General features: G+C 35.6%; 1 pseudogene; it reads right to left on the bottom strand.

Moving 5' to 3' along the window:
* Positions 1 to 1,734: 1,734 nt before the first annotated feature.
* LOC121255100 overlaps positions 1,735 to 26,647 on the bottom strand; it is a 25,611-nt pseudogene continuing 698 nt past the window's right edge.

Below are 26,647 nucleotides of genomic sequence, written 5' to 3'. Positions count from 1 at the left end.
ATGGATTTAGTCATGTTTTTTCTATTGAATGGATTGACTCTTTGATTATGTTTGATCAATTATTTTTCTATATTGATTTAATTCTTTGCTGCAATATCGCTTCCTGAGTATATTGTCGTCATTGAATTTTCTCAATAGTGATAATAATTTACGTATTTTAAAAGTGGTGAATGATTTTTCAAAGGGTTACATTTGGTTTGATCTTTGTTTATAAATCTATACCTTCCGATTGGGAATATTAGGAATTTAGTTCCCAATTGAGTTATTCAATGAATTAAGAATAATTAAAATACCATATTTGTGCAAGGGATTCCCGACGCTTTACTGTTTGTCAAACTTGAGTACTTTTTCCGTTAGTCACTTTGTTTCACTTTAATTTACATTTAAAATTAATCTTTATTTTCTCATTAATAATTTAATCTCTTTCTTTAGTTTCTTTGTTCTTTCTACAATTATTTTAATTTGTCTCTCTGTGGAATCGACACCCCAAAGATGTACTAAAACTACCGCATTATTCTTTGGGCCTAATCACCTCCTCCTTCATTTCCCCATTTAGCGTCTAGTTCCCACACGGCACCTCACATCACTGTACACTGCCATGCTAGCCAAGGACCACCCCTCTCCACCTCCTGCCGCCACCACATAGCCCACACCAAACCTTAGCCACCCCAGATAGCTGCTGTTTTAAGGTCATGGTAGTGACCAGCAAACCCTAACCATGCCCTTCCTTACACATGAGTAGCCGCCACAGTGGGACCATGACGAGCAGCAAGTGACACAGCTCTTTCAACCTCTCATTGGTATAATTCCTATCTCTTTTTATTAAGAATTATATTGTGCGAAGTTGATATTGGATTGGTATTGTAAAATGTTGGTTAGTGCGCTATGTTGGTAATTGTGAAGGTGTGCTATGAATTGTAGACTGTGAACGGAGTTGTTGATAATGTGGTTGTGTAGCTGGAGTGTTTGGTGCTTTGTATTGTTGTGGCTTGACTGTGGAGCATGAAGTTGTGGTTTCTGAAACTGTGCTGTCGTTGTACGTAGTTGAAGTGTTGGGGATTACTGTGCGGTTTGTATTATGGTCGTAAGTATTGTGGAGTGATGGGATGATGTGCCATGGGATGTAGTTGGTGATATGGCAATATGCTGTGAAGTGACGCGACTAGGTGTGGAGTTGTGATGTGATGGTGTTGTGCACAGTGATGTGATGACTACGCAGTTGCGAAGTGGCAAGATGCCACTTGATGGGTTAGGATGAGCCATGATGTGGTTATACGTCATGTAGATCGAGGGAAGTGTCGGGATAAGCCAAGTGGTTGGACGGGTTGTGTTAAAGGTTACGTTGGTTGGATTCGAGTTGGTTGTTGATGTCGGTGTATATGAAACATGTATGCACAAGTAGTCGTTTTAGTGAGTTATAAGTTGGTCTTAGGTGATAAAGGGGTGAGGTACATGTGTAAACTTGTTGGACATATGTGCCAGACAAATTTACCGTAGGTAATGGATAGTATGTCCTAAGCATGAGCACATGAAGCTAAGCCTCAAGGTTGGCATAAAGTTGTGTATTATGCATGGTTAAGGTTATGAGGAAGTGTTGGTTATGTTATACATGGATGGAGGAAGAGATGTGTAACTTGGTTGGTCCAAGTTATGCATTGAAGTGGATGGTTCAATATGTAGAGAGAACGATGAATGCAACTGTGTATCTTAGCCTTTAAAATGAATCGGGGAGGTTCACTTTGAAGGATAAGAACTTGGAGTAGAATGCAGAATGCTATGTATTGGAAATGTGACCTCAAGTTGGTCACAAGTTACATCCTGAGAAAGAGGAAACATGATAAAGGAAAGTATAGAAGATGAAATGAAATGAAAGAGTATGTATGGATGAAGGAAGTACGACAAGTGGAATGAAAGAGTATGTATGGATGAAGGAAGTACGAAGTCGAGTGTAGTTTATGTATTTTCTAAGTTTAAGTTATGCACTTGAGGAAAGGAATAACCTGAGGTCATGCATGTATGTAGGTTACCATTTGACATGCACATGAATGGACTGCATGCAATGGAAATAGCATGGAGTCTAGGTAAGTATTATGTTCATACTTTTTAGGGTTTTCTAAATGATATGAAAGGAATGAAAATTAAATGTTTTTTTTACGATGCTTTATGAAATGAATGTTGTTTTATAAAAATATGCTATGTATGAATGTTTAAAGGTATATGTATGTATGACCTTCCTTGGCAGCCTCTATTTAAGCATCCCAAAGTAATATTTGTATGCATGTGAATAGATGATTTATGTTGTAGCTATTGCCTTTATTTTTATGAAAAGAGAAAAGGTTTATGCTCATTGCTTTAAATGATATTTGAAATGATGCAATGAAACTGTATTTTTAAAATGACGCTATGAAGAGGATTTTAAATGAGGCTATGAAATGGATTTTAAACGATGCCATGAACTGATGTTTAAGGATGCCATGAGCTGATGTTTACGATGATGCTCATGCTTATGCTTTTAAAAGATGTTTTAAATGTTGAGGTTTAAGCTTATGCTTTTAAATGATATTTATGAAATGAATGGATTGATGAAAGGACTGAATGAATGAAAGGAAATGACTGAATGTTTTAATGTATGAAAATATGTAATGGCCATGATTGAATGAATGGGTACAAAAAGGACTGGACAGATTGCAATGCCAAGTAAGTAGTACTGGCGATGCACCCAGTGCTACCCCCTGACTGAGGGTTTCCCAACTCGCGGCCATGGGCGAATTCAGGTCCAAAAGACCGCTAACTCCAACACATGGGGCGTTACAGTGTGTACCGGCCAAAGGAAAGTGAAAAGAATGAATGAATGTACATATGTATGTCTAGTTTCTTTATGAATGAAAGTTCAAGGAGTGGGAAATGTTTTATGAAAGGAAAACCTTTTTAAAGAAAAACCTCACATTGTAATGTTTTAATTGAAATGTATGTTTTTATGTAAAGTATGTTGATGAATGTGAATGTATGATTGAAAACCTATGTTAGTATATTTTTACTGTTTGAAGTAATGCTTACTGAGTATTCTTGTTTTGATGTATGTCCCTCCCCCTCTCAAGGACAAGGTGAGGAAGAAGCGGTAGGACAGACATGACCGAAGGAAAGAGTGACTACAGCCTAGGCGAGTTTTGTGTAATGTAGGAAAGGATATTTTGTAAAAAGCCTTTTTATTTAATTTTATGATTCCCGATGCAACTCTCTTTTAATCCATAGGGTAGGTTTTATTTTAAACTTAGAACTCTTTCATATCTTGGGAAGGAAAGTGAAAAAGTTTTAAAAGGATCAGTAATTCCCATCTTTTTTTCTAAAAATCATTTTCTAAAAGTCTCACCACAAGGACACGAGCGTTGCACCTCAATTGGTTTCTAAATAACGCTATGTACTCTATATAGTTTATTAATTTCCTTTGCCATTGTGTGGCGAGAATGAAAGTTAAACATCGGTTCCAAGTATTTAGAATATGCTTGGAGCCTTTCACCCTCTACAAACTGAAACGATTGTCTACTATGACTATACAAGCTAAGTGTCTTCTACGCTTCTCTGGATCATACTTTGTATGTAACGTCCCGACCCTGGGAGGGTCAGCGAGTTACTCATTATCACTTAAAATCATATCTTAACCATACAATCATAGAATCCAAATTTTCAATGACACATAAGACTCATTACTTCAAATCAACTACTCCAATATGATTAATCTAAACACCACAAAATCTCAAAATAAACATCAACCTTCCTGAATACCAAGACTTAAGAGAGAGATTTTTACCAAGGGAACAATCGAAAAGGGTGGAGGTACCCTGCGTTGGTTGCTCACGGTGGCACAAGATTGGGTATGGTTGTTCAGGGTGGTGCAAAGGCACCGTGGCTTGTCGGCTTCTTGGTCGTGGCGTTGCCGGATTGCTCTATTTTGGGTGCAGTAAAATAGGAACTTTTTTGTTTGGCTTATAGTGGGTGGTGCACCGGCAGTGGTGTGCAACGGGGCTTTGGCTTACAATTGGTCTATTCCAACTAGGGCGGTGCTGTCGCAGGGTGGTTTCCGTGACCTGCTACATGTGGGACAACTGCTAGTGTGGACGGAGGGCTGTTGGTGCATAAAGGGGTAGCGTTGTGGGTGGAGCCTTGTGAGTTGGTGTTAGGCGGTGCTGGGGTGGCATGTGTCTATGGTGGCGCAAGGCAAAGGCTTTGGCAACTACTGTCATGTAGGAGCAGGGTGGTTCTCGTGTTTGGCGGTTGAGGAGAGTAAATGAGGGAGGAGGTGAAAATAAAATAGAGAGAGAGAGAGACTAAAAGGACAAAAAGAGGGGAGAGAGAGAGTGTCTGTTGAGAAGATAATTTAAGGGTGTAGAAAAGAAAATTAAACTGAAGGGAGCATGGGTAAAAAACAGTGGGATTCATGGAAGAAGAAATGGGGGAGCAATTGAAGGAGGAGAAGATTTCGGGGAAAAAAAACACCGGGGAAGAAGAACTGAAAAGAGAATGAGTCTTATCCAAAAACGAAATCGTGTGTGTCTTCTGGGCTTGGGTTGTGGGCTTGGGCCCTGGGTATAACATTGTATATACCCTTCCAACTTCCCCCTCCCCCCTCCCCCAATTGGTGTAGGGGTAGGGGTAGGGTGCTAGCACTAACGCTAGTATTTGAATTTGACTCACTATCCATTCATGTTGCTCACAAATACCTATCATGATGTAAAAATCACACAACAATTAAAATCATACAATCATGAACATCACAACAATTTGGAGTTTTAGTTTCGGAACCCCAAAACAATATTGAAACCTCAAAACAATTTTGGGATTTCAATATTGAAAGCCCAAATCATATTAGGTTATGTTTTCAATTAGAAACCCTAAAATCATCTAGGGTTCAAACTGAACCCCTAAACTAATTTAGGCTTCGAATCTAAAACCCTAAATTTACATACACAAATTACAACCATAAATTCACAATTCAATACACACAAATCAAAATCCAATCTCCATAGCACACATAAGACATCTCATCTTCCAAATCCATTGATCAAACCCATCCTCCAAAGTCCAATCAATTGAAAAACTCAAAACACTGCTTAGGATAGCAGGATACTTACAGAAAGTAAGAGAACATGAGAGGGACGCTTAGAGACGAAGTAAGATGCAGACAACAATTGCGAAGGCAACGACAACGGTGTGAGGGTGTGAAAATGAGAGAGGGTAGAGAGATTCAAGAGAGTCTGAGTGGGTGCTGAGTGGGTCTCGACTTGAAGGGGGAGTTTTAGGGAATTATTAAACGACGTCATTTTAATATAAGTATATATATTGTTTTATGAATACGCACACACACACACACACACACATATATATATATATATGAAAAGAGGAGCGGGGCGGGGTGGGGCAAAAATGGGCGGGCCTGGGCCCAACCTACTAGGTGCCAGGTTGTGGGTGGATTACCCTGCAGCCAGCATCCGACAAACGGGGTGGGGCGAGGTAATGGGGTGCAGTTTCCTACTGCTCAGCTCTAATACTACATTAAAAAATTATATTGAAACAATTTTTTGATTTTATAATATCTTTATTCAAACTATTACATCTCATTTTTCAAAACCCAATAAAATATTTTCACTCAAATCATTTTACTATTATTTACAAAATTCTGAAACACTTCAAGTGTCCAAACAAACTCTTTGGTTTTCAAATTTCGATGTAACGTGGTTAGTAGATAGGCCACCCAAGTATGCTTGGGATCGATTATTTTTATTTATTTATCTCTCATAGTTTTTGTGTTTTCTTATTTTTACTTTTTTTCTTTTATTTTTTTTAACTTTTAAGGTTTTACTTATAACTGTTCTGGATTATTTGAATATTTGTATTCCATTTGATTTTCTACTTTTGTGGTATGTTTTATTTGTCTTGTTTCTTGCATTCTCATATTTTGTTTTTACATTATACTAATCAATAATATTTTAAAACCTAAGAAGCGAAACAATAAAATTGAAAACTCAAGAAGCAAAACAAATCCTTAATTACATTTTCAATTTGCAAATGTTATTTTTATTTCCTTTTCTCTGACATCAATTCATGAAAATCCTTCGATGCATGTCGTTCCTCGTTCCCAATTTGAGCCGTTTGAATGGCTTTAATTAATTTGGCTCGCACTTAATTTCTAGGAATTTTCAAATAATATGTTGAAATATGATTGGATTCATTTAAATGTATTTTCTATTTGTTATTATATATTGATAAATGCACTGTAAAGTTATTAAAATTTAAAACATTTATTTTAAAAATAAATGGCTAGCATATAACAAAAACGACGATAAGTTTATAAAATTCTTAGTATTTTTATATTTCAATAAATTTCATATATGAAACTATCTAAACCATTTTATTAAAGAGATTGTTGAAATGTTAAAAAATTCACCTAGAGTTTATCTAAGAAATCTAGAACATCTCAAATAAGGCAAGGATACATATAAATGTTGTGTAAATTTAACTAATCAATAGCTTTGAAGAAGATCTTTTTTAATCTAAATACAATTTGTGACTACTTATTTATATACTCCACTCTATACATATTAATGAACCACAACATAAAAACTCCATTTTTTATTTATTTGTTTTGATTTATTTGACCACAACAATAGGGATTCAAACGTTAATTTTTACATAGTGGTTGGCACATGTAATAAAATAATTCAAATATATGAGTTCTAGATATATGAAATATGCAATAATTTAGCTCAATCACATAACCCTAACCAAACAGAGCACCCTTCATCTCTCTCATAAACTTGGATAAAAAATAGACCTTGGTTTCGGTTAAAAGTATAAAACCTACACAACTCCTTATTGATCAAAAGCATAGATCAAAGAAAGATGACACATTTTTCAGCCACCACTTGATCCTAAGAAAAGCCACATTTCTTCACCTTTCAAAACAACCTTTTAATCTCACTCTTAAATTAAAACATCAAAACTTTAAGATCTCCAAAACATACAATATCAAGATTAACATCTTAGAGGTTCCAAAAAGCACACCCAAAACTTTTGACAAGAAAAACTTCATACTCAACATCAAATCTTATCATCAAACACAAACATGAACCAACCCTTAAAAGCTTGAAACATGAAGAACATATGAGAGTAGGGTCATACCTTGAAGGCCCAAACTGAGAATCCCAAGCCTAGAGAAAGATGAGAGGTTCTTGGTGTGATGATGTTCTAAGTGTGTTTGTGTATGTAAGCTCTAGAGATTGAGAGAGTGTTTGATAAAGATGAACCTGTGAGTGGGTGAGCAAAGGAGAGAGCTCAGGAGTGTGAGAGCTTGTGAGAAAAAAATGTGAAGAGGGAAATGAAGTGGACGATGAGGAAGAGAATTTGAAAAGCCTCTAGGGTTTCCTTACATTGCTGTGATTGGTCTTAATGTTGGCCTTCATCCTCATGTACATGTATACGGTGGATTAAGGGAGCTTTGAGACATGAAAGATAAAAAAAAAAATAGGGATGTTGTGTGAGTGGGATGCCCGGCCAAAGATGAGCTATATGATTTTTGGTGGTGGGCCGTCTTTTATGGTCAACCATCTCTTAATGTGCAACACTTGTCCAAAAGTTTCTTGAGCTTGACTAAGGGTTGTTTGAGGTTGAGTTTTTGGGTGGTTATGCCTATGAACAGTTACTGCTCATGCTAAAGTGGATGATGACATGGCAAGGCCATGGTGAGGTGGCAACTCCCTATTGGTACGCATAGTGTATCAGAACATAAGTAGCATGTTTAAAAATTAAGGGTTTCTAGAAGCTAGTACACATGGCCTTTATTTCCTAATGTGAGCATCGTAATTCATTGGTTATCACGATTGGCCTAAAGAGGAGGACGTCCACGGGTGAGGGAAGTAGTTAGGGTTCCCCTAAGAAGCTTGTACACTATTGCTGGGGTATGCATCGGAGGAAGGACACCAGCGTGCAGTCTTTGTCATAGGGTGCATGAGGTAAAGTGTCGCTAGACCCAACTCTAATGCTACAGATGCAAGCAGTCGGGACATTACGCCAAGGATTGTTGTAGCACCCCGCTCCACAATAAAGACATTTTAGAATTTTCGGAGAGCCAGTGTGCTACTAAATTTGTCTAAAAACTTTTCTTTTTAAAAATGAGCCAGATGCGAAAGAGTTTTGATCGGTACAAAACTACAAGTGCACAGTGTAACACCCGGGCCAAGCAAGGAATTCGCATCTGAAATTTTTTATGTAAAGCCCACTTGAAATTTGCAATTATTGTTGGAATAGACAACGAGCTCAAATTGTTTATATTATTTTTTATGGATATCGAATAATTTCTGGGATTTTGCTGAGTAGGTTTAAATCTTTAAATATGTTGAATTAGGTGAAATTTTTATTGGATTGAAAATTAGTGGGACAAGTTATATATATATATATATATATAGAGGTTAATCGAGATCCAAATTTTTTTTAAGGAAAAGGCCCATCCAAAACGCAAGACGTGAAAATTCCTTTAGTCTCCATGCCATGCACGCCACGCACCTGTTTTTTTTTTCACTTCATGCACGTCTCTCATTCCTGCTTTCTCTAGGGTTTTATTTTTATGTTTCCTATATATATTCCAAAGTTAACTTCATAGTTCACGCTCATTTCTCATGATTTTATCATTCATCTTCAACCCTAGATTAAGTAGCCACGCCGTTGCTGTCGTCTTCCCCGTCTGCCACCATGCACTGCTTTTCGGCCACTCCACAAGCAGAAACGATCACAGAACCACCTAGTCATGGCTCACCCAGCTACAGCACAAAATCAACCTCCGCAAGCCACAACCCATGCCGTCCCAGCATCACCGCAGCCCAGTCCTCACCCACTTAGAAAAACACCATCCCCACGTGAAAACTGACACCACCACCATAGCACAACCATGGCCAGCCGTGAATCCACGTCGGAAAACACCACCGTGGAAGCCACTGCTCTGCCAGTGCACCACCCACGGAGACACTGCTTAACCGTCATCGAGAGTAAAGAACAAACTGAAACTACACCGTAGCTTCCCACGTAGTTGCACCCTCACGGCTTCCCTACAACCCACAACCTCGCCACCCCGAAGCCAAGCCAACCTCGTCGCTGCTTCTCCCTCAGATCACCACCATGCTCAGCCCACACGAAATCGTAAGTACCTCTGTTTCGGCTTTCAAAAATAGAGTATCTTTGTCTCAAATACCCACTACCCTTAAGTCACTACCCACGCAGCCGCATAAGACGCCGTTGACAGCAGAAGTCGCCGGAGGACAAGCCTCCACCGTTGGACGCTGCTCCGGGTGACCCCAGTCCGTAGCTCCCCGTCGTACTCGGTGTGTAAGTCCTCCCTCTCGCAATGGTCTCTCTCTCTCTCTCCTTTCTCTTTCTCTCTCGCTCATCTCTCTCTCTCTCTCTCTCTCTCACAGTGTTGCACAGTCGTGCCTCAGCCACCTCCCACTCGCCTGCCCCGCCGCGACCTCCTTCAGTCACGGTGAGCCTCCATCGCACGACTTGGGTCTATGTATTTTTCCCTGCAAACAAAAAGAAAAAGAAATCATGGCTTATTGAGTTTTTACGTAAAGCTTAGTTGTTATTACAATTTTGTCCTCTGAATTACAACAAGCATTTTTTTTATTTTATTTTGTAACCATGGGTCTGTTTACAGAATCAGTAAATTATTTTTAGTGGATCTAATACCACTTATATTAGTACCAAAAATCTTATTTCATAGAAATATTGTTTTTTAATATTTAAGGTTTTCGTCAGAGAATCTAAGTGGACATTGATGATTTTAGAAAGAGATGATATACTTTAAGGTTATGGGAATTTTTAGGTATTGAAAAATTAAAATAGATATAGTAGAAGCTTAGGCTTAAATGGTGTAAATTTGTGATTGATTGGAAATTTACGGAATTACGTGATTATTTTATAAGTGACGATTTATAATTGACTCGACATTTTTATTGAGGAAAATTCTGAAAAGCTAAGAAGTCCAGGTAAGCGGGGTTCCTATGCTAGACTTTGCATTAAAATAAAATGAGTTTAGGTTATTTTTGGAAAATATACATATTTGATTATGAAAAGAAATCTGAACTACCTCAGTTATTTGTTCTGCATTACTCATGAGATTCTGTTTAAGAATAAATTATTTTCTGTCATGACTGGTGTAGACATGACCTTATTTTTGACATTCTGTTTCTAAACTTTGAAAAGAGAGTGAATAAATATGAAATTTTGTGCATAAATTATGTTGTGATATGATTTTGTGATATGATTTTGTTCTATTCTGAAGATTTTTTGTACTCTGATATGATCTGATGTGATTTCTGAAAACCTCTGGCATAACATTCTGTTTCTGTTTTTATTCCGTTTTGACCTTACCACGGGTGTAAAACTGTGGCCTCTGTTCAGGTTGGTACTAACTTTATCTGTTTCTGGTGCACCCACTTTGAAAATAAAGTGATTTTCTGCGTGGTGTTTCCTATGTGCACACTCGGGGCTCCGAGAATGAATAAGGGGAAGATTCACATTCTGTTTCTGCTCGGTTAGCTACTGGGATTTACACAACCCTACCATGGGGGTTAAACATGGTATTTGTTCTAATATGATAAGATAAGATGTGATGTGATGTGATGTTTATGCTATGCCAAAGGGATTTTGATTATGAATATTTTCGAACCTTCGCTCTGATATTTTTGATAACATGTTCTGACACTGCATTTTGAAAATATTATTCTGATTCTGCATTCTGAAAGAAAATATTTTGTTCTGCATTTTGAACTCTGTAAATGCTCATGTTTACACACTAGTATATATCCCTTGCTTACTGAGTTGTTAATAACTCACCCCTTATCTCCAATTATTTTTCAGATAATTTTGATGGTTCAGTTGGAGAACAAGAGTATGAAGTTTAGTAAGGTGTAATGATCGTAGTGGAATAAGTGTCTGAGAGTATAAGTGCTCATTTGAGAGTCGTAGTTAGTAAACTGATTTATTTTTCGGGTATTTTGATTTGATGAGTTCATGATATTTTCGAGTTTTTGAAGAATTTCTAATTTATGTTATTGGGAATTTCTTTATTGTTCCCATGGAGGAACTTAAATATTTGGATTGATTAACATAGTATCGTGGTTTTATAGTAAAGTGATGAGAAGAGTATCGTCCTCAGGGATTGGTAACCTACTTTTGACAAATACCGAAATTATATTAATCTCGACTCTATTTAGAAAAGTCACTAAGATTTTTGTAATTGTAATTTAAAATAAAATTAATTCGAAGGAAAAGAAAGATGTTGTTCGAAGATCAAATCAATGGGAAAGAAAACTTTTAGGAAATCGATTTCACCTAATCCCTCACTATGTTTTACTCATCTAACTAATTGAAATTAATTCTCTTTGTTTGTTAGCAAATCTCCAATTCATCCAAATGCCTCTTTCAATAGTCAATTGGAAATATTCTTGTTCGTTATTTTATACAAGAGTATGCAAATTAATAAAACAAGGAAGCATTAAGACCAACAATTTTGATACTACATAGGTTCATACAAGTCTTTCAATCTCTATATTTACCTATGCCAAAATATTCAAGATCTATCCTACAATTCCCTCTTTTGATAGCAAGTCACAAAATCAAAATCATCTAATTAATGGCTAGTTAATTAGAAGTAATAAGCTCAAAATAAATCAGACAAACATAGAAAAGAATTACTTCAAATTAGCATAGAAAATCAAAATCATTGGTCTTCATTCAAAATCAAAATAAGTGTCCGTATTGCATGCATTTTGGTCTTTTATTCAGTAGCTCTTATATTCAAATAACATCTTCATTTAAATGAGAGAGTTCCTAGATAATAGGCTTGTAAAATTGGGTCTTCATTTTCTTCAAATTTGAAATAAATTTCAATGATGACAATGAAGCCTAAAATCAACAAAATAAATAAAATTTGACTAAAGTCTAAAGTTAAGAAGTGATAAAATATACTAAATTATGCAAGTTATCAAATACTCCCAAATTTACAACTTTGTTTGTCCTCAAACAAAAATAAAATACCACTATAGACTAGCAACTAGACCACATAGAGAAGTCTCATCACTCACCAAGCCATGATCTGAATTTAGATTTCATCACTAGTATCCTACTCTTTTAACATCAATAATAGCAGGAAAATAATAAAAAATTTAGCAATTTGTCAAGCAAGAGTTAAGAGGTTACTTCAACCTAAAGCTAAGACCTTAAGTGTGTGTATGATATAGTCAATTTAACTTCAAAGCACCTGTAAACTCAGATAAAAGTAGAATAACTGAAATCAGAAGAATTCTTTCAAAAGTTCACCTCATAAGTCCAACTTTCAGAAATCCTCTCCACTAATATAGTCAAACACCAAAATCAGAGATCAAAAGATCTTTAATCAGGTTGTGATGACAGGCCATAGGGTAAGGGCTAAGAAAGAAATAGATATGAAAAATCAAAGCAAACTGGAAAAACACTTAGTGGAAAGAACAATGAAATAGATCCATAGGATTCAAACCATAACTCTTCCTTGCCTATATGCTCAGACTGATGACAATATTGTTGTTCTAATCAATGAAGCAATGCCAACTACACCTTCAACAAAATCTGAAGTGATTTGCACTCCACTTATTGAGTTTTCTCTATTTTTTTCTGCCATGATGGATAAATCACCTCTGAATAAAAGACAAACCCAGCAATAATACTTTTTTTTTTTTAGCCTCCACCTTTTTTATTCAGCCACTTCAATTCTTGTAGCCTTTTCAAATCTTCAACTACTTCAACCTCTTTTTTTTTTTCACACACTTTGATCAAATAGAGCATAATTTCTTTTTGAACTAAGTTTCCCTTTAAATGTAGATTTCCACCAAAGTATTTTCTCAAATTGTAAAAGGTAAATCCTGATTTTTCAGGCTTAGAACGGGAACGATTTATGTAGTTAAAAGAACAATTCAAGGATTATGTAAGATAAGGCCCAGGGGGGTTGACTATGGAAATACACCATGCAATGATGACATGATAATTAGGATGGCTGGGAAAGCTTTTCGATTATAACAAAAAAAAAAAAAAAATTGCCTAGATTATTTCTCTAATATTTGGTATCAACTAGGATTTCGCCTCAGGGATCCATCAACGGATTCTAAAGCAAACCAAGATTGAACTTCCCTGTCCCAGTTAATTCAACTCATTCTCTTCATAAGCAAAATGGAATAGAAAAAAATGACTATGTGCTCAATTATGTTCAAGGTCAAAGATTTAAATCAATGTACCAACAAAACTCAGCCTGACATAAAATAAATTTTTTAAAATTTTTCTCAATCCCATCCTCAATCACAAATTTTAGAGTCATAGAGAATTCAATCATACTCGAATGCATGCTTGGTAAGTGAATCCAACAACTCAAGACTTATAAAATCACAAGTAAAATAAAATAAATAGCAAACAAGAAGACCAAATGACTATAGGAGTTTAAATTAAACAATGTCCTCATTGTAATTCAAAAGGGAGGAAGATTGAAGAAATGAAAGGAACTTCCCTGGTTTCATGGTGAATTAGTCGTAGTTTATAATTATCAACTCTTTATTTATGATAAATAAACCTGCATCAAAATCTAAATTATTAAAAAATAATAAAAATAAAAGAATAAAAGAAAGTTTTGTGGGCTGCCTCCCATAAGCGCTTGTTTTAAAGTCTACAGCCAGACTTTTCAATCTTCATCAATTAGGATCTCCAAGAGGAATAAATGCACAGTTCCTCTCCACCTGTTCTCCATAATAGTGCTTCAATCTCTAACCATTAACTCTGAATATATTCCCTGTCTTGTCCTTCAAGTCTATTGTTCCAAAAGAGGAAATTTTGTCAATTGTATAAGGACCTATCCATCTTGATTTTAACTTGCTTGGAAAAAGTTTGAGTCATGAATTGAAGAGTAAAACTTGTTGTCCTCACTACAACAAATTTGAGATTTTGGGACGAAATTATTTAGGGACGAAATTTTTTTCATCCCTAAAAGTCATTTTTTGAGACGGAATTTAAATTTCGTCCCAAAAAATCGATGAATTTAGAAAATCGTTCGAACGTCAAAATAACCGTTCGAACAGTATTTTCTGTGACGAATTAAATCGTCTCAAAAAAATTTTTCCTTTCGAAAGTGAAAAAATACGTTCCAACAGTAAAATTTGGCGGATAATTACTTTATTATGGCAGGGAAAGTTCAAAAACGTTCGAACGAGAATTTGTTGTGTTCGAACGAAAAATATTTGGTGGTAAATCCTGGCGGGAAGGTTTCTAAACCGTTCGAACGGAATATATTTAGTTAGAACATATTCAAGCACCACATTTATACATTCGAAGGTATAATATTAATCTCGGTACGAAACTCAAAATATAAAAAATATATATCATATATACAAATTCATTAATTAATTTTATGTAATTAATTTTAAAATATTTTAATAATTTCTTTTACGTTAAATAAGATTTTTAGTTAAATAAATATTATCAACCACATATATATTAATCAACCAAATAAAGCAAATTATCAAAATGCCATATATATTGTTCATAATTACAACAAAAGAAAATATAAATAAAAGATAAAAACTATTGTGATGCGAGGTCTCTACACACATCCTCGACTGCAGCTAATTGTGTCTCTACCTGTGTCAGTCGAGTATTAACTGTGACCTGAGTTGCATTATTGGCATTAATCACTGTACGTAACTCATTAACCTCTGTACGTAACCTAGAGACGGTAGCCATAATCTCTGTACGCAACTCAGACATGGCAGTATGCACTGCATCAATCACTACTGATGTGTGTACGCTGATCTCAGCACGCAATATGTCAGCCATCTCCTCGCGAATATATGTGCGTGATGTCTCAGCCTGTGTAGATGTCTCACCAGCCGATACTCCAGTATCTCCCGGCTGCGCATCTCTCTGAATCTCAGCCCTGTCAGGAACATCCCCACGAAAACGAAATCTAGAGTGTCCCGTGCTCCGTGATAGGGTGGTGCTGTTGATCGGTGCCATCGGAAATCGGGAACGCTCGGCAGGTTCGGACACAACCCCGGCATGTAGCAAAAATCGAGTGATGAGGATCCCAAACGGAAGTATATCTGTCGTAATGAACCGTGCCTCTGATCGGATTCTCTCAAATATATAACCAACGAGGTCGATCGGGATGCCACGAGCGACCTGTATCATAAATCTCGCTCGATCCATGCCGACCTCCGTCTTGTACTGCCGTGGGTCAATATTATTGGCAATGATCAAATTCATAATCTTGAAGAATGAAGATAAATCTGCCTGCCTAATACTCTTGGAGCCATCGTACACTGGAGCATCTGGACCAACAATCAAGTCTCTGATCTCTTGATCAGCAAGTGTATCGATCTCATCTGTGTAATCTAGTCCCTCGTCCTGAGACATAGCTGCATCACCTGAAGGACCAGACTCTCTAGGCGGCAGGTTTGGATAGGCATCAAGAAGCCTAGGAATACCCAGATATACAGCGAGTCCGTTTGCTTAAAATATAACAGGAGCTCCTCGGACACAGATCCTATATGCCCCTCCATCGTCTGGGCTAGCAGCACCGAGCTCTTTATAGAACTCAGTAACGATCTCAATGAAGGAAACGAGCTCCATTCCTTCTTCTCGCTGATCTAAGATTGGTGCCCAACCACGATCATTGAATACTGATGGGAGGGAATGACCCTCCCATATAAGAGCGACAAAATCAGACAGTTTTACCTGTCGCTCAAGTAAAACGGTTCGCTCTCAAACTGTTTGGATGGAAGGTTCTCCTAATCTACCACATTTACGGCCCCGATAAGACATTATTATGATCCTGAAATTTTAAAAATAAAATCTACATTCAAGATTAGTGATAAAATCTAATTACGACTAAAAGATTTACAAAATTATATACTAATAGCAATTTAATAAATTAATTGATAGAACATATAATCAATTAAACGATGAAAACAATTTAATAAGCTAATAAAATGTTAATAGAATGAATTTAATAATTAGCGTTCGAACGTCTAAATATATGGTCGAACGGACAATTAATAACGTTCGAAAGTGTCGATCAAGTTTGAACGTACAGGTTTACCGTTCGAACGGACTGGTTAATACCGTTCGAACGTAAAACAGATCTAACTCGGCCATGGCTGAGTCAACTCAGTGGCCATGAAAATACTCAAAAATTAATCGATTCCGTGGTTTATTCGACTAAAAACAAAGTACTCTTCATTTCTAAACATCCTACGATAGATTTATGATGTTCTACGGTAATTATTGATGAAAAAATGCAATTTAAAAAAAAACAAATAAAACCATAAAATTATAAAATAAACGGTAAAATGAGTTTGAAAATACATACCTTTACTTGGGAGGAAAAGTGATTGACGTATGTGCTGATCACGACGGCAGACGGCGGTGAATGTAGTGCGTTCAAACGTTTTCTCACTTTTTCAAACGGTGGGGACGGCGGCGTGAGAGAAGGAGCTGCCTGGGATAACTTATACGTGCATAACCGTTCGAACGTTAATAGTTAAAGTTCGAACGTTAATATAAAACCGTTCGACCGTTACTATTTCACGTTCGAACAGAAGTTTTGTAAGTTTATTAAAAAATATATTAAATGTATACTATATTTATATTCCTATAAATTGTTATAATATATATACTATTATAGTAGATTATATATACTGTAATATATATGTAATATTATAATATATATTATGATAGTAGAATACTTTAAATGAAAGCATAATAACTTATAAAATATTTTTTTATAATATAATAGTAATATATCATAATACTTTACTATCAAAATGTTATATATGAGATATTAATATGTATATAGTACCACATAATAGCATGTAGTGCTATATGGTATGAGTTTATACTTAACTAATATATGTCATATTATATATTCCATTATACTTTACCTACTAAAGTTATATATGACAATATACAACATATATATATAGAGTATAGCTTACTAATATACTATCATCTTATAAATTTCTCTACACTTTATTATGTGACCTTAGTATATTTGAGGCTATATATATGTGAGTATATATTACTAATACATATGATCTTAATAATATATATGATAGTATAGGTCACTACATATATGATAATATATATTACTATATATATATACTATATATTTAGTATAGATTACTATATATATGATAGTATATATTACATTATATATGATAGTATATATAACTAATACATATGATGTTATAGTACTTTTCATTTAATGATGAAAAAAGTTATATTTAAACATAAAGGATATGTGTTCGAACGGTACTCGTAAACCGTTCGAACACATATGTTAACGTTTGAACGTAAAAAAACATTCGAACGGACAAGGCAAATGGCGGGAAAACATCCCGCCAAAAACAAGACAGCTGGATTACCGTTCGAACGTAATTTGTTATAGTTCAAATGGATTATTGCAGTGGTGGGAAAATATCCCGCCAATTAAACTATAGTATCATCTAATATGTCTATATATATTAATGTTGTTCTTTTATTCAAAAGGTGTAATGAAAAAAAAATATAAATAAACATTTACAATACCGTTTGAACAGTTAGAAATTAAAGTTCGAACTGTTAATTTTCGAGCGGTAATAAATCAATAACGTTCGAACACATATGTTAACGTTCGAACGTGAAAATTAGGAGGGAATTTTCTCCCGCTTAATATTTTCACGTTCGAACGGTTATTTAATAACCGTTCGAACATGAAATGTTCTTCAAAAACACGACAGAACCTCACAATTCTGTTTCTCTCCTCCTGCTGTCGCTCCGTGTGGTCGCCCGAAGATTACCCCTTCGCATATCAGAGGTATTCTTTCTCAAACTAGCCCTTAAGCTCAAAAAAATTGTTCATCTCACTCCATTATTCTTGGATTATTACTTGTAGGATAGTTTGTGATTATTCTCGGATTATTCTCGGATTATTTCCTTTTCATCTTCAAAAATTCAGGTATTTCTTTTAAAATAGAAATGTATGCTTTGAACTTTATATTTTGCAATGTTAGAAAGTTGTATGCTTTGAGATTGTTGTTTGTGTTTGTTAGAGTTTGAGATTAATGGAGTTTTCGGCGTTGTTGAAGGCGACTGGAATCTGGAATGAATACGTTCGAACGGGTTCGGATTACAGTTCGAACGTATTCATTTTGTTCGAACATAGGTTCTCATAGTTTGAACGGATAATGACATTACATCAATAACGTATACAGAATACGTTAGGTTTGGTATGGTTATAAATTATATGTACTACTAAATCACAAATAATTAGGACCAACTACCATTTAATATTGTTAATTCTAAATAAATAAAATTAATATTCAAATTAAAATACTACTAAATCTTTAAATTAAAATAGAAATAGTTAAGATTTAAAATACTTAAATACTTAAAGATAAATTAATAAGTTTAATATTCAAATTAAAATACTACTAAATCTTTAAATTAAAATAGAAATAGTTAAGATTTAATAATACTTAAATACTTAAAGATAAATTAATAAAATTAATATTCAAATTAAAATACTACTAAATCTTTAAATTAAAATAGAAATAGTTAAGATTTAATAATACTTAAATACTTAAAGATAAATTAATAAAATTAATATTCAAATTAAAATACTACTAAATCTTTAAATTAAAATAGAAATAGTTAAGATTTAATAATACTTAAATACTTAAAGATAAATTAATAAAATTAATATTCAAATTAAAATACTACTAAATCTTTAAATTAAAATATAAATAGTTAAGATTTAATAATACTTAAATACTTAAATATAAATTAATAAAATTAATATTCAAATTAAAATACTACTAAATCTTTAAATTAAAATATAAATAGTTAAGATTTAATAATACCTACTAATTAAGTTTTTGTTGTATTGTTGTATAAATAATATGTTGTTATTGTTTGACATATATTAGCATATTTTGCATTGTTTGTTCATCAAAATAAACCTTAGACCCGTTCGAGAATTATCAATCCGGATGAATGCTTGATTGATAACTCTTGAATTGTCCAGAGTGGACAGTTTGGGATTGTAAGATCATTCTCGCAAACTATAGAACTATATCTGTTGTCGTCCAACATTATGATTTTGATAAATTCATCCATTGTTCTCTGGATATGCAATTTCGGTGATGGTGCAACGACGTGTTAATCGTCAGTGCACACAACCAAACGAGCATATTTGGAGAACTATGGGGAGATGCTGCCGAAATTTTGTTGGACGTGACAGATAATAGATCATAGGTTGGCGACTATGATCTTACAATACCGAACGGGATAGGACCAACTACCCGGTGAAAGGTGGCATACTCATTAATTGGTATATGATACATAGTTGTTTGCTGATGCATTACAATATTGTTTGTAATGAATATAGTTAGGCATGGATAAGAGTTGGATGAGAGTTAGCGATCGATTGGGTCAGAATTACAATGTATATGCTGAAGGTGTTAAAAAATTCTTGGAGTTTGCATTGGGTACATGTAATAGTGATGGGCGTATCAGATGCCCATGCAGAGAATGCAGGAATTTGCGTTCTCATAAGATAGACTTGGTGAGAGAGCATCTGTTTGTCAAAGGTATTGATAAGGGTTATACTGATTGGGTCTTACACGGTGAACCATATCCAACTTCATTTGAAGCTCCACATGAAGAAGAAGAGATCGATGAAGATGTACAACCAGAGATTGTTGGAGATGATTACGATGAGGATATGGAGGAAATGTTAGGTGACATCGGTGCTGGAATGTTTATGAATGAAGGTGACACGGACACATCAAGCTCAAATGATGGGGGCCATAACACTTTTGCACGCTTGTGGAATGATTCATAGCGTGAGCTATATCCAGGATGCAGAAGACATAGTAAGTTGTCGTTTACCGTAAGATTGCTTCACATAAAATCAATGTGTCGATTATCTATTAAGGCAGTCAATATGTTACTTGAGCTGTTTAAAGAGGCACTGCCGACAGACAATACTTTACCTCGTAACTTCTATGAAGCAAAAAAGTTGAAACGAGGACTCGGATTTCATTACAACGTAATACATGCATGTTAGAATGACTGCATATTATTTTGGCGAGAAAATGAGCAGTTGAACGAGTGTCCTATATGCCACGAGTCAAGATGGACATCGGACAAAGCAAATGTTCCGCAAAAGGTCATACGCCACTTTCCATTGATACCTAGATTACAACGATTATTTATGTCACGCGCAACGGCTGTAGATATGACATGGCACTCATCAGACAGAGTAAGGAACGATAATATTTTGTCACATCCTGCTGACTCCCAGGTGTGGAAGGAATTTGATCAAGAACACCCATGGTTTGCTGAAGAACCGCGTAACGTAAGACTTGGGTTGGCAACAGATGGATTTAATCCTTTTGGGAACATGAGTACTAGTCATAGTACTTGGCCAGTTGTACTTATGCCGTATAATCTACCACTGTGGAAGTGTATGAAAGATCCATATTTCATGATGAGTTTGCTCATCCCAGGTCCGAGGTCACCGGGAAATGATATAGACATACACTTACAGCCATTGATTGCAGAATTGAAAGATTTGTGGGAGAATGGGGTTGTCACATTTGATTCGTCAACAGGCAAGTCGTTCAAGATGCATGCTGCGGTGTTGTGGACAATAAATGATTTTCCAGCTTATGGGAATTTGTCAGGTTGGAGTACTAAGGGGAAAATGGCATGTCCAACTTGTAACAAATATACCAAATCTGAATGGCTTACGTACGGGAGGAAATTATGTTTCATGGGTCATCGTCGATTTTTACCTGGTGACCATAGATGGCGTGGAAATTCTAGAATGTTTGATAGAACTGTTGAATGGGGCCAACCTCCACCATATTTGTCTGGCGAAGATGTACTTGCACAATTTATAAATGTTGGTTGTAATGAATTTGGTAAAAAACAACGAAAGAGAAAACGAGCTACGAATTAGTTGAATTGGACAAAGAAGAGTATATTTTTCGAACTCCCGTACTGGTCGAAGTTAAAATTGCGACATAGCCTTGATGTTATGCATATTGAAAAAAATATTTGCGAATCCGTATTGGGAACATTGATGTCAATTGAAGGAAAAACAAAGGATACAATAAACTCAAGGAAGGATTTGAAGCGGTTGGGAATAAGACGGGAAATGCAGTTGCAAGAAAATGGTTCGTCTGTCTACATGCCGATTGGGTGGTATACATTGTCAAGGAATGAAAGGGTTACATTTTGTGAGTGGCTAATGAAGATCAAATTACCGGACGGTTATGCCTCGAATCTAACAAGGTGTGTGAGAACAAATGATTGGAAAATAACTGGATTAAAAAGTCATGATTGTCATGTTTTCTTACAGCATATCTTGCCTATTGGTATCCGTGGGTACTTGACCAGAGATGTGTGTGTGGCTTTGACTGAGTTGGGTGCATTTTTTAAAGACTTATGTGCTAGGACGTTGAATGTAGAAGCTTTGGATCGAATGGAACGAGAAATTGTCATAATATTGTGTAAGCTAGAAAATATTTATCCACCGTCATTCTTCGATGTCATGGTTCACCTAGCCGTTCATTTGCCACGTGAGGCTCGACTTGCAGGACCAGCTCAATATAGATGGATGTATCCCATTGAACGATTTCTTGGAAAGTTGAAACGTACAGTGGGTAACAAGGCCCGTCCAGAAGGATCAATTGCAGAAGTATATATTGACAATGAGTGGCATACCTTCTGTTCCAAATATTTCCATGGAGTTGACACTCGGTTTGATCGGCCAGAAAGAAACTTTGACGTTGACCGAGCAAGACAACAGAATATATTTTCTGTGTTTTCCCAACAAGTTCGTCCAATTGGTGCAGTGCGTGGTTATGATTTGTGTGGAAGAGAGTTCGAGAAAGCTCAGTGGTACGTGCTGAACAATTGCCCTGAGATAGATAATTACTTGAAGTAAGTTATAACTTTTTCTTAATTTAAATTGCCTCATTAATTTTAAAAAAATATAAAATATAAAATATTTGTGGTAATCATCAATTTCAGTGATCATATGAACGTGCTCAAGGAACTAGGAGTAAATGATATAAACCAAAAACATGAAGAGGAGTTCCCAAGATGGTTTGAAGAACGGGTAATGAAATTACATATGCGTTACTCAATAACAAATGAAAAATTATTAATTTCAACTTTGATATAGTATATGCTTTACTCAATATGTAGGTTGTACAATTGCATGCGAATAATCCAAATGATATATCTGATGAACTGTATGCATTGGCGCGTGGCCCATCGAGACGCGCTGCTCGATTTTCTGCATGTATTTCTCGGGGAAGTAGGTATCACACACTGGATCGAGATTGTTATAGGAAAACCCAAAATAGTGGTGTCCTAGTCGAAGGAAGTCATGATGGAGAAAATATTGATTTCTATGGGGTTATTGTCGATATAATTGGAATGAAATATTTGGGAGAGCTTGCGGTATATTTGTTTAAGTGTGATTGGTGGGATTCAAGCAATCCTCGTACTGGAGTCCGTGATGATGAATATTTTTTTAGTGTTAATACATCAAAAAAATGGTATGAAGATGATCCTTTTATTTTGGCTTCTCAAGTATCTCTAGTATTCTACTTAGATGACCCGAAGTTAGGAAATCAATGGCGAGTAGTTCAAAAATATTCTCCAAGAAATATATATGATGTTATCCCTCAGGCGGAAGGACAAGATGAAGAAGAAGATGACTCTTCTACTCAAGAAGCATACCAAGAGAGTCAACCCGCCTTAAATTTGTTTGTGGATTTGAGCCAGTATGAGATGATTCCATTAAATAGAGAAGATATTGAGGCTGAAATTGTTGATGCGACAGTTGAGGAAAATGTTGAATCATCTGAAGTATCTACAGATGATGAGAGCGAATTGTCAAATGAAACTGATACAGATTCTGATTGACCAATTATGTGTTAACATTACACTTGATGACAAATATTTTACTTATTGAATGTATCAGTAGTTTGAAATTATGCCGCCAAAGAGGAAGGAAGTTCGCAACCCATCTCCACCTGTTCCTAGCTCTCCTTCATTGTCACCATTAGAGATTGATTTTACAGAACAAGGTAAAAATCTAATACTCATAAAAGTTATTAATTAAGGTCCTATAATAGAGATATAAATGAAATTGATTACAATGTTATATTTTATAGAATCTACAGTACAATCTCGTCAAGGTCGAGGCACCACTAGAGGGGTGACGTTGGAAAAATATCGGAAGGTGGGTAAGATCAAGGTTAACATTCCTGACGAACATACTGGGGGGGAAGGACAACCAGCAGCTTGGCTTGCATCACATGTGGGTGCTCTTACACGAACTTACGCACCTTTGGCAACGACTTCATGGAAGAAAGTCCCCCAAGATGTTAAAGAGCTTATCAAGAAGCGTTGTTTGGTAATGTTTAAAACATTGATTTAGTAGAATAAATTTCTATATTTTACTTAAATTTAGAATATTATAAATGATAATGTGTTTGTGACTATTTTTTTAAGGATGATTTCGAATTAAATTTTGGTAGGAGAGAGGAGCGTAAGACTGTGGAAGAGCTTATGGGTAATGCATTCCGTAAATATAAGGCGAGGTGTCATGAGTATTATAATAAGTTTGAGAAGAAGGAAGATGCACGCCAACATCCTTTCCAGGATGTCCGACCTTCTGAGTGGGAAAAACTTTGTGACATGTTTTAGGATCCATCATATCAGGTATAATGAAATTTAATTATTTTACTTGTCCTATCTGGCATTTCGCTTCATCATATTTTCAATTTCTTTGCAGGAGCGAAGTTCTATAAACAAAACAAATAGATCAAAATTGAAGATTAATCATCATGCAGGCTCAAGATCTTTCCATCGCCTTTCTAAGAAATTGGTATTGCTATTTTTTTTATTGGATATAGTTAATTATTTGGATGAATCATAATGACTTTATATCTTAACACATTTATTGTAGCAAGATTCAGATACTAATTATGATCTGACAAAATTATATGCTGCATCGCACATTGATCCTAATGGAGAGTGGACTCATCCTGATGCCCATGAAAATTATGTAAGTTTTATAACCTGTTTTAATTAAATATATTAGAATATTTATGATGATATTAATTCTTTATCTTATATATGGCTAGGATAAAATGATTGTCCTACGTGCTGAATTTGCGTCAGATCAAAATTCCTCAACAAGTGATATTGAGATTTTTACACAAGTCCTAGGTCAACGTTCAGGATATTTGAGGGGTTTGGGTCGTTGTGTAAAGCCTGGTCCCTCTTCCTCTTCTTCTGGGAATGCATCTATGACTTCTATAGCGCTAGAGAATGCAAATTCCAGAATTGAAGAATTGACTGCAAGACAGCATGAGTTAGAGGCTCAATTGGCAAAACAAGCAGATATGGAGATGCGCCTCAAACAACATGAAGAACAACAAGAAGAGTTCAGAAGACAAATGCAACTCCAAATGCAGCAGCTTATGCAACAGTACAGGCCTCTAAGCAACTGATGGATTTTGGGATTATCTATTTATGTACGAACAATGCCCGTCTCGACTGTTATTTATTTAGTTTGCGCTTATTTTAACACTTTTGTGAGTGTTAAACAGTTTCTAATGTATTTTTTCAAATAGTATGAATGTCTATTTGGTTTTCTATTATTGATTTAAATTAAAGAGATATCGTTCGAACGAACGTAAAACGTTCGAACTCTATGTAACGACAATAGCGTTCGAACGTAAACGTAATGTTCGAACGAAATTTATGTTCGTAGAGTTTGAACGATCACACAACGTTCGAACGTAAATAATTTCAGTCGTGTTCGAACATAGCCTATACCGTTCGAACCCATATACCGTTCGACCTGACCATTTAACGTTCGAACACAAAGACAATTCATAACGTTCGAACGAATTCATGTGTATTCGAACATATTTCGAAATCGTTCAAACACGTCACTACTGTTCGAACTTAAAATTTTTTCCGTTCGAACCATTTTCTAGGACGAATTTAAACCGTGACAAAAAAAAATTTCGTTCAAACGTGTTCGAACAGTTTCCTTCAATTTCGTCCCAAAAGAAATTTTTTGGGACGAAATGGTGATTTTCGTCCCAAAATACCTTTTGGCACAGTGATATTGGAACGACTTTGGGACGAATTTTTTTCGTCCCAAAAATTTTTTTGGGACGAAATTGGGGTCTTTTGGGACGAAAATTTTCGTCCCAAAAGACCCTTTCTGTTGTAGTGCCTAGTGCAAACTCATGCTTGAGAATATGCTTGTCATGCCACTTCTTCGTCTGTTTTTTGTAGATCTTTGCATTTTCATAAGCATCATTATGGAATTCATCCATCTCATTCAATTGAAGAAGTCACTTTTCCCCTGCTGCCTTCAAATCAAAATTAAACTTTTCTACAGCCCAATAAGCTCTATGCTCTAACTTAACAGGAAGATGACACGCTTTTCCAAACACAATTCGGTAAGGAGACATCCCGATAGGTGTTTTAAAAGTTGTACGGTATGCCCACAAAGCATTATCAAGCTTCTTTACCCAATTCTTTCTATTGGTGTTGACCATCTTCTCAAGGATGTTCTTGATTTCTCGATTTGAAATTTCAGCTTGGCCATTAGTTTGATGATGGTAGGAAAGTGCTATTTTGTGCTTCACAAAGAAGGTTGTCAAACAACTTGTTGCAAAAGTGGGTCCCTTTGTCACTAATAATAGCTCATGGAGTGCCAAATCTTTTGAATATATTCTTATGCAAAACTTTTAGCACTACCTTTGCATCATTTGTTGTTGTAGCAATTACTTCTATCCATTTTGACACATAATCAACTGCTAACAAGATATAAACAAAGCCAAAAGAAGGAGGAAAATGACCCATAAAATCAATTCCCCAACATCAAATAACTCAACCTCCAAGATGTTTTTCAATGGTAACTCTTGACGCCTTGAAATATTTCTCATACGTTGGCACCAGTCACAAGTTTTCACCAAAGTATAACTATCACAAAAATAGAAGGCCAAAAGAAATCACTTTGAAGTACCTTAGTTGTTGTTCGTGTTGCTGCAAAGTGTCCTCCATATGATGAGGAATGGCAATGATGGAGAATGGCTTACATTTCTTCTTCTGGCGCACATCTTCGGACGATTTGATCAGGGCATCTTTTGAACAACAAAGGCTCATCCCAAAGATGATATTTCACATCATGCAGAAACTTCTTACGTTGGTGATAAGTGAGATCTGGTAGCAATACTTTACAAGCAAGGTAGTTTACAATATCAGCATATAAAGGAAGCTTGATCTCACATGCAAACAACTGCTCCAACCGAGAGAGACGATTAGCAACTGAATTTTGGCTTCCCTTCTTATCTCGAACCTCGAAATCAAATTCTTGAAGAAGTAGGATCCAACAAATCAACCTAGGCTTCACATCCTTCTTGGCAAACAAATAACGAAGGGTTGCATGATCAGTGAACATTATCACATTTGTACCAATAAGATAAGACCGAAATTT

The sequence above is a fragment of the Juglans microcarpa x Juglans regia genome, chromosome 3D, assembly GCF_004785595.1.
Source record: "Juglans microcarpa x Juglans regia isolate MS1-56 chromosome 3D, Jm3101_v1.0, whole genome shotgun sequence".
Classification (NCBI taxonomy): Eukaryota; Viridiplantae; Streptophyta; class Magnoliopsida; order Fagales; family Juglandaceae; genus Juglans; species Juglans microcarpa x Juglans regia.
The sequence above is the reverse complement of the archived record's forward strand: the minus strand, read 5'-3'. Positions and strand labels throughout refer to the sequence as shown.